Source organism: Haliotis rubra, unplaced genomic scaffold, assembly GCF_003918875.1.
Source record: "Haliotis rubra isolate DU_JTF1 unplaced genomic scaffold, ASM391887v1 Scf309, whole genome shotgun sequence".
NCBI lineage: Eukaryota > Metazoa > Mollusca > Gastropoda > Lepetellida > Haliotidae > Haliotis > Haliotis rubra.
The window spans coordinates 752862-763643 of record NW_025766979.1 but is presented as its reverse complement, the minus strand read 5'-3'; the positions used below and the strand labels follow the sequence as shown (position 1 = coordinate 763643).

Below are 10782 nucleotides of genomic sequence, written 5' to 3'. Positions count from 1 at the left end.
TTCTCATATATTTTATGAAGTCTTTATGGCTTATTAGTATGAAGGCTTTATGATTTATTTATGAAGACCTTCTGATAGATTGTATTTAACCTTTCTGCTTTATTTTATGAAGACGTTCTGGTAGATTTTAAGATGACTTATGACTTATCTGTATGAGGACGTTATGATGTATTTCTGAAGACTTTATTATTTATTTTATGAAGACTTTATTATTTATTTCTATGAAGACTTTGTTACTTATTTTAGAAAGACTTTGTGATTTAATGTGATGACGACTTCATGATGTATTTCTGAAGACTTTATTATTTATTTTATGAAGACTTTATTATTCATTTCTATGAAGACTTTATTACTTATTTTAGGAAGACTTTGTGATTTAATTTGATGACGACTTCATGATGTATTCGTGCAAAGCGAAAGACGTATGAAGCATACCTCTGGCATTGTTCAGGTCACCCGCTGTTACTGTATGAGGTTAAAGTATATAACGTTGTTCATGGTGTTGGTGTTGTTACAGGTAACGGCGACATTTCCGAGGCCGAGTTTGTGGATCAGTGGTTTCATACGTACCATGACACACACCCCTTTTGCCGGGTACCTCTTCACCAACTTCGACATGAACAACGACCTTAAACTGACCGACAGTGATGTCACCGCTATGGAGCTCGCCCTAGATACTAATGGTGGGTGTGTCATAACAAGGAATTGATGATTAAATAATGGGTGCTTTATGACGGGGTATTGGGTGGCAGTGTTACATGATGGGTGCTTTCTGACGGGGATTGCGTAGCAGTCACAGATGATGGGTGCTTTATGGCGAGGAATTGTGTGGCAGTCACAGATGATGGGTGCTTTATGATGGAGAATTGTGTGGCAGTCACAGATGATGGGTGCTTTATGTCGAGGATTGGGTGGCAGTGTTACATTATGGGTGTTTCCTGACGGGGATTTCGGTAGCAGTCACAGATTTTGTGTGTTTTATGCCGGGGAATTGGGTAGCAGTCACAGATGATATGTGCTTTATGACGGGAAACTGGGTGTCAGTCTTGGATTATTATTGCTTTATGACGGGGGATTGGGTAGCAGTCACAGATGATGGTGCTTTATGTCGGGGATTGGGTAGCAGTCTTGAATGATGGGTGCTTTATATCAGGGATTGGGTGGTAGTCACGGATGATGGGTGCTTTATGTCGGGGAATTGTGTGGCAGTCACAGATGATGGGTGCTTTGTGATGGGGAATTGGGTGGAAGTGTTATATGATGGGTGCTTTATGACGGGGTTTGGGTGGCAGTGTTACATGATGGGTGCTTTATGTCGGGGATTGGTTGGCAGTCTTGAATGATGGGTGCTTTATATCAGGGATTAGGTGGCAGTCACGTATCATTGGTGCTTTATGCCTTGGATTGTGTAGCAGTCACGGATGATGGGTGCTTTATGAGGGGGAATTTGGTGTCAGTCTTAGATGATGGTTGTTTTATGACGGGGAATTGGGTAGCAGTCACAGATGATGGGTGCTTTATGTCAGTGATTGGCTAGCAGTCACAGATGATGGTGCTTTATGACAGGGACTTGGGTGGCAGTGTGTCATGATGGGTGCTTTATGACGGGGAATTGGATAGCAGTCACAGATGATAGGTGCTTTATGACGCTGACTTAGATGTGAGCCTTAGATGAGGGTTGTATTATAACGGGGAATTGGATAGCAATCTGAAATGATGGGTGCTTCATGACTGGGGTTGTGTGTCAGTCTTAAATGATTGGTGCTTTATGACGATTAAAAGTGTTACAGTTACAGTATTTTCTATGCCTTATTGATTTGAATGGTGTGCGGTACCTTTAACGCGAACACCATACTAGTTTAGTTATTACAAGTATTCAAGTAGTAGTAGTGGCAGTAGTAGTAGTCGTAGGATAAGTAGTAATGAGTGAGTAGTGAGTATGGTTTTACGCAGCTTTTAGCAATAATCCAGCAACATCAAGGCAGGGGACACCAGAAATGGGCTTTACACAGTGTACCCATGTGGGGAATCGAACCCGGGCGTTCGGCGTGAAGCACTAGGCTATCCCACCGATCCCAGTAGTAATAGTAGTAGTAGCAGTAGTAGTAATAACAATAGTTGTTGTTGTTGTTGTAGTAGTAGTAGTAGTGGTTGTAGTGAGTGAGTGAGTATGGTTTTACGCAGCTTTTAACTATATTCCAGCAACATCACGGCGGGGGACACCAGAATGGGCTTTACACAGTATACCCATTGTGGGGAATCGAAACCGAGCGTTCGGCGTGACGAGCGAATGCTTGAACCACTAGTAGTAGTAGTAGTAGTAGTAGTAGTAGTAGTAGTAGTAGTAGTAGTAGTAGTAGTAGTAGTAGTAGTAGTAGTAGTAGTAGTAGTAGTAGTAGTAGTAGTAGTAGTAGTAGTAGTAGGAGGAGGAGGAGGAGTAACGGTTCCTGTTATTGCCTTGCAGGTGATGGTAAACTCTCAGTCGCAGAGTTCAAGACCGCTATGCACAGCGTAAGTCATCCGACAAATGTCTAGGTTATTTTATTTTGATGTCGATTTCTACTGGCCTCTATATACGACACCAGTCTGACGGGAGATAACGCTCTTGGACTTCCCGAAAGACCTGGCAACTCTATTCAGGGTTTCTCCGGACTGCAACATTCCTATAACGCATTGCCGTATTTGAGATAGTGTTAAATACTGTCGTGGTGGCATTTTGAGTGTCTTGACACTCACCTGTCTATCATGCCTTAAGTAGCGCTCCATGCATGCAGTGCTTGTGCGCTCGTGATTTGAAATCATGTAGGAAGACAGTAGTGAATGTGTTTAATTACTCTGGGCTTGGAGTTCAGGTTTCTAAAAAGTTGAGACGTAAACTCACACTGTCATATCAAATCAGAAAATACCGGTGTTGGGGTTCCCGTATTTTGGGGGCCACGTATAGCTGTAGGCATACAGTCAAGATGGGCAGGTTCCTAAATTGCATTTTATTATTTAATCGCTATGTGGCAGAAATTCTGCCGAAGCGACTGTCAAATTTTACTTACTGATGATGAAAACATAAAGATTGATTATTACGATAACATATCGACTTCATTACTTTAAGTCAGTGAAATTCTGAAATGGGAAGATATTTTGATAGGTTTAATTATGCATGTTTTGATGTTAATGACTTGGAGGTGTACGTTTGCTAACACATCTCATTTCTTCACATTTCAGCTCTACACAAACTGTGTCACCAATCATGGGCGATAAAACTGCTATTAAAAAACTACCACCAAATTGTTCCTTTTATATTTGGATAATTTATCTTACGAGATTACAAAAATTGCGTCTTCAAAGCTTCATCACACTATAGGCTCCCTCCAGAACTCTCTGCTCCCATGATCAGTTTCTCCAGTCCATGCCTACTTATAAACTCAAATCGTTTGGTGCCAAGTCATTTCAGTATGCAGCTGCTATAGCTACCCTTTGGAACTCTCTACCTTTTGATCTATAACTAGTACCAACTCTGCCACTCTTCAAAACAGTCAAAACACATCTCTTACAACGATATGTTTCATAAATCCATGTATTTTCTTGTACATGTGAACTGTGACTTGTCCGCGCTTTGAGCATTGCCCTTGTGTGGTGGAAGTCAGCGCTATATTTTTAAGCAGGCATGTGTACGTCTGAGCGTCTAAAGGAACATAAACACGAGAAACACTGACGCGGTGAACATTGGTATGGGGAAACATCATATGGGAGCACTGCAATGTTGTTATCCTGACGATACCTAATAGTGGCAAGCCCTGTGTGAGGCCTGGCATTGTCATTAAATCTTTGAAGGGCATTGTCTTGCTGGAACAACTCCTTGAAACTCCTTGAAACTTTTTCTGTACCGAATAGCAGTAAAATTGCCCTGAAGGCGCACAAAGTCAGAATTCTGCGTGTAGGATATGGCTCCCCACATCATGACCACCTCACCACCATATCGGTCAACCTGGGCGACACAATTCTGGGCTAAACGTTCATTTCGACGTCAATACACACGTACTCTTTCGTCACGACGCTAAAGCAGAAAGCATGATTCGTCACTGAACCATACACGTCGACAGTTTTGTAGATTCCAGAATCGAACGTCATTACACCTCTGGACCCGTTGACGTCGATGTTATCGTCGCAGCACAGTTCCTGTGACAGTTCGATTCCGTAAATGAAGTACCCTGATGTACCTCTCCCGCGCTGCAGTGGTAACCCAAGGTCTATCACTTCGAAGCCGATCTTGCGTAGAATGGGTTTATTGATATCGGTCCCATAAACGACTGATGGCACTCTGTTGGACATTGAGATGACGTGCAACGGCAGATTCCCGAGCCTCCAGACGTCCAATGACCCAGTATAACGATATCCTTTCATTTCGCTAAAAAGATGCCAATGACCGAGTAAAAGCAAAACGGCCTTATATAAGCTTTGTCCCTGTACACGATTCCTCAGAACTGCACGTGCATATTCCAAACCACTTTTTCTCCACGACATTTTCATGCAAGTAAACGTTTTGCGTTTTTGCGCTGTGCATTCGTTCCATGTAGACAAACCAGCAATATATTATGGCGAAATTGTGACAATCAAACTTTAATTTTGAAAAATATTTAAAATTTCATATATCAATATCACCTATGAGAAATGGGAAACCTATGAACTAGAAACATAGACGTGAGACAGGGGAAACAGAAAGAGGAAACAAAGACACAGATAGCACAGACGCAGGAAACATGTAACGTAGACACGGAAACAAAGACAAATAAAACATTGACACGGGAAATATAGACAAATAAAACATTAAAATATAGACGTGGGAAACCAAGATGCGGAAACTTCAATGCTTTCCATGAAAGAAGCATGGTCACATGGACACATATATCTTTAAAAAAAGAAACTTGAAATGCTGGTTTAGAGTATATTTACTGAGTGCATATAACTGATTCAAACTTGACATCATTGCTCAATTACAGTAAAATCATCACTTTACAAATTTCCAAAACATGATTATCCACAAAGTGTTTGGTAAAACCACAGAGTATCTGGTGTGACCACCATGATCACCAGCTTGGCAGCGGTGACCGATAGAAGAAAGGAGATGCCGAATGCTGTCTTGAGGAATGTTTTGATACACTTGCTGAAGTGCTGCGTGCAGTTCTTGTAGTGTCTGAGGTGGCGGATTACGCTGGTGTAAGAGTCGATCAAGAGCATCCCATAGATGTTCAATGGGGACAAATCGGGTGATCGAGAAGTCCATGGTAACACCTGAACGCTGTTTTGCTGAAGGAAGTCCTGGCAAACACGAGCAACGTGAGGTCGAGCCTTGTCATGCTGGAAAGAACTACCGTTGACGTTGATGAAGGGAACGCCGTGACGTTGCAAAATCTCGTCTCGATAGCGAACCCCATTCAATGCACCTGCCACGTGCACAAGAGCTAGCCGGCCATTATGATGGATACCTGCCCACACCATGACACTTCCACTACCAAATATATCGACCTGCTATACACAGTTATCGGCGTAACGTTCGTTCCGACGTCTGTATACACGTGAACGTCCATCAGCACGTCTGAGAAGAAACAGAGACTCATCTGAGAACAAAATTGTCCTCCATCTTGCCCACGGCCATCTCACTCAATGTCTGCACCATTATAGACGTTCAGCCCGGTGACTTTGTGACAACGTTATGTCGAACAGGTCTTCTGGCAAAAAATCCGACTTCCCGTAGCCGACTGCGCACTGTCTGGTCGGAGATTCGGTGCAGTCCAGGGATTTGGGTTGTGGTGGATGTTGCGGTCGTGGTGCGTGAACGAAGATGTCTCAACCAGATGTGGCGATTCTGAGCGGCGGTGGTAACTCTATGTCGACCTGACCTGAGTCTATCATTAACACTCCCAGTATTATTCTACCAGGTCCATAGCTTTGAGATGGTCTGTCTGGACACGCTGAAGTGACTTGCCACCTCATGCTGCGATGCCCTTCCTTGTAAACGACCGATGGCGTTGTGTCATTGAGTTTCTGTCAGTCTTGGCATTCTCTTTGTCGTCTATAGTGGCTTATGTGGCAATGCATGTGGAGTACCGTTGATGTGGCCTTCTAATGCCTACAGTCATAGGCTTCAGCCCGGGGTGATACAAAATTTCATGATGCACGTGCAGTTCATATAGAGTGCGTTTTAGCAATTCACTACAAACGTGACTGTAACGTTTTTGTTCAACGGGTTTTTTTCAAACGTTTTGTGGTCGGCAACCATTCCCCCACATGTTGTGATTCAGCATGGATTGGTTTGTGTCAAATATTTTCCTGAAATCAAATTGTTCCTATGTCAAGTTTCTTTTTTGAAAGAGTATATAGTTATCTGGAGAGATGTGGGTCGAAGAGACATGCACATATTCATCCTTCCTATCCCCCATGAAACTGTCAGCATTATTCTGATAATCATTAACCATGTGTATTTCTTCGGTTATGACGCCGTGATGTTGCTGGGATATTGTTAAAACCGGAGTAAAACGTCACTCACTCACTCACTCACTCACTCATACCCACCTACCCACTCACTCACTCATACCCACCTACACACTCACACACACACACACTCACTCATATCCACCTACCCACCCACTCACTCACTCATACCCACCTACACACTCACCCACCCACCCACACACTCACACACTCACCAACTCACTCACTCTTCGGTTAGGGACAAGTCAGGCCTTCAATTGAAGTTCACTTTATGTTAGAATGCAATGTGTTAAACGAATTACGAAACAAATATCTCCCTGCATATTGTTGTAAACATCCCACTTTTGATAAATATATTTCACTTATGTCTATCACATACAAACCAATACTTGTAACACTTGCATGACCGCAAGGTCTGTTTCTGTCGTATTGTGGGGTGTCTTTGGGTAGCCCGGTGGTTAAAGCGTTCGCTCTTCACGGCGAAGACCCGGGTTCGATTCCCCACTTTGGGAAAAAGGTACGCGGGACAATATGCCGAGTGGTGGAAAAGTATATTTATAGGAAAACATAAGATCTTTTTAATCGTTTATTTGAGTTAATCGTTCAATGCCTCTAAGAAAGCTATTTCTATATATGGCATGAGGACGGGTGGAGATAAATCCAGACATATAATTAGATTCGAACCTAATATCGCAGGTGTCTTGCGTACCAAGGAACGCAACTCTGGCCAGCGAATAGACGACTGGTACCAGTGTCCACATGATTTTAGCGTAAAATGAGACATGTATTATATATTTAATAAACATTGATCCTTTCAAAGATGTCTGTCTAATCTCGTGACCTGAAAGTTTGCCGTGAATAGCGGTGAGATCGCATTCTTGTATAAAACCTTCACATTTGATAACGATTAACATCCTGATATGGTTGGAACATTAGTGACTGTGCCATTAACAGACACTCCCTCCACTAACTCACTCACTCACTACTTCACCCACGCGTCCCTATATTTCAGGTGACGGTAAATTGTCTGAGGCCGAGTTCAAAACATTCATGATCGACGTGAGTAACAACCCGCTTTCTGACAACAACGTCATGACGACGTCATAGATTGGTCAATTAGTCTATGCCGTCGCTTATAATATTACTCACTGGTACAGACAATATCTATGTTCAATTTCAAGATACATACAAAGTTTGAATTTACTACCTTATATTTTTTCTCGTTTCAGATCTACAAGAATTGCGTTCCTGGGAGTTAGAAATGGCAAATAAAGTCATACAAACAACAGTAGCATTCATTCATTTGTTCATGAAATATTCATTGATTCATTATTTATTCTGTCATATTGTTCATTCTCACTAATTTGTTTCTATAACAATATACACGTTTCAGATGTTTTGTTTGTTGTTGAACATGCAGCAATATGCAAACTATATGTCGGCAGTCTGTAAATAATTGATTCTGGGCCAGACAATCCAGTGACTGACATCTGACGTACCGGTCAACGCACTTGAGATACGATGACAGGTGTCAACCACACCACGTCACCTGTCTAACCACACTCTTGCGACAAGCATGGGTCACTGAAGTCCAGTTCTAACAGGGTGGGGGCGGGGTAGCCCAGTGGTTAAAGCGTTGGCTCGTCACGCCGAAGACCCGGGTTCGAATCCCCACATGGGTACAATTTGTGAAGCCCATTTCTGGTGTCTCCCGCCGTGATATTGCTAAAAGCGGCGTAAAACTAAAATTCAGCCAGTCAGTCTAACAGGGTGGATTGTGTGTGGCACGATACAGCGTACAATTAGTAAATAATATCAAAGTAGACTATTTTAAATACTGGATTGATTGTCCGATTCCGAAAATACTATATCATGAGCATGTGAATATAACATAAGTGAAGATTCCAGATTGTCGCAAAAAGGTGATCGCATCCTATCCCCCGGCCACAAACACACGCAGTGGCTAGTCAACTGTAATAGGAAAATGACATTCACCGCCAGTTCACTTTAATGCAACATGGAATCAGTGTTATGCACTACTATTCTTAAAACGTCAACTTTGTAATTTCCCATCTTACTCCTACCGTCCATCAGGACATCTGCCGGTGGGGGAGGGTGGGGTAGCCTAGTGGTTAAAGCGTTGGATCGTCACGCTGAAGACCCGGGTTCGATTCCTCACATGGTTCAATGCGTGAAGCCCATTTCTGGTGTCTCCAGCCGTGATATTGATGGAATATTGCTAAAAGTTGCGTAAAAACCAACTCGTTCACTCACTTTTGGAAAACTTTTGATATATTGTAAAAGGATATTCTAAAAGTCACCTTCCGTGATTAAAATTGAGCAAAAGGTTTGTAAAATAGCAATAAAAACAAAACAAAAACGTACTCGTATTTCCGCCTATTACGGAAACACCTGACAGTTAATGAGCAGAGGGGGTATCACATGACATGACGTCATAAGTGCCTGTTGATGATGGCTTCCTCTTTGATTTTACCTCACAACTGAACAGTGTCCATGGATTCTGAAGCAGTAAAATATGTATCTGATGTCTTTTCTGAAATGGATGTTAGTCCATATCAATACGATCCGATTTTACTTCTTGCAAAACAATCTTCCAGTGAAGATGAAGAAGAAGAATCAAGTGAAACGGAGGCACCGCTTGAGGTGAATTTAATTTAAAAATAGACCATATCATTTAGCAAGAATACTATTTGTCAGCAAAATGTGATACAGTTCCAACCAGCACACCCACCCCAATAAATATATGACCAGTCCCTAAGAATTTTAAAAAATAATGTAATTGCAGTTCCCAGTGTCTGGGATTTAAAAACAAAATAATTATGCTTCAGACGGGGGAAAACAGAAATTATCTGCTTCAAAAATTACTCTGGAATTATTTTGTTGAAAATAATTAGGATCCTAGTTCTCATTAATAAGGTATCAAGTCTCCCAGCCTGGTTGAGCAGAGATAATATTCGCGACACAGATAGGTTATTCCTCGAAAAATGGTGAATTATAAAATACTAGTCAGGACAATGTATGTTTCCCCAGTGTTTGGTTATTGGAAATTGTTATGGTACTCGGTCACAGCCTTAGAATGACATCTTGTCAGCACACACTTCTGACAAATAGCGAGTCTGATGCCGACGTAATAGGACAAAATGGAAAACAATGAAAGCAACAAGTACTTCATGATTTGACGTTGTATTCGGCAATGTTTCAGGTAGACTGCAGCATTTAGGGCTCCAAACCGAAAAGAACGTTATACCGATACATTTTCAAGCTCATTTGAAATCTCTCACTAATTTTGATAATATATATCTCATGGGTACCAGTCGAACTGCCCCATCTACAAAATGCCCAAGCAAATTTAGTCATTCATTCTAATTTGGTCAAATTTATTTAAAATGATTATATATATGCCTTAAATGCATAGTTTTTGTCAACTTTGATATTATGTTCCTTTATATAAAAGTTATTAGGAAGTAATATTTCTGATAAATGTTTCATTCAAGAGAGACAACTCCGTTAATCCTTTTTCATTAGTTTGTGAAAGAGTTATCCCCCTTTGTTTACTTGCTAGCAGACGACATTTTCAGTGATCCTCAGTATGGATGATTTAGAGAAGAGGAAGTTGATTTTAAAGTATTATAACAAGGACATCAGATCAGCTAAAGTGATTTCAAGTAGAACAGGCATCCCTTTGTCCACTGTTTATCGTGTTTTGAAAAATATTACAAATGGATATGGCATTGAGCACCAGGGAGGCGCAGGTAGGCCCAGACAATTGACTGTAGGTGACAGGAGGCGGCTTGGTATTCTTGTTTCGAAAAACTAACGAAGGAGTTTAGAAAACTTAAGGCTGGATATGTCATATTTTGGGTCCGAAACCAGGCCTGTGAATGCTTTGAACGATGTTTTGGGTCGTTGTCCAGCTGGAATATCCAAAAAATTCCATAGAACACGTGAGCAGATTCAAGTAAATGTTTCTCGAGAATATCTGTGTACCGCTCACTGTTCATATTCCCTTCAGATATGCCACCCCACACGCTAAATTTCGGACTGTACTTTGGGTGCTGATACAAAGGTTTTTCAGTTTGTTTGGTCCAGAATTTCAGTGTATTAGGAAACAGCCACACAGAACTTTCATCTGAAAAAATCACATTGTCCCAGTTAAAATTCTATGCTGTAAGCACCAGTTCAACCTTCGCTCCTTTTTGTCAGGTTTCATGATCTGTGATGGAATTCCTCGACTTTTCTGCCAACCCATTGCATGCAGCTCAGTTCTAATTGTCT

At 41.6% G+C, this 10782-nt stretch overlaps 1 long non-coding RNA gene across 1 annotated transcript; it reads left to right on the top strand.

Annotated features, from left to right (window-relative positions):
- Positions 1-7163: 7163 nt before the first annotated feature.
- Positions 7164-7774, top strand: LOC124283057. The gene is made up of 3 exons (XR_006900293.1): positions 7164-7256; positions 7499-7545; positions 7716-7774. It is a non-coding gene; the product is annotated as an uncharacterized LOC124283057 (long non-coding RNA).
- Positions 7775-10782: the final 3008 nt, after the last annotated feature.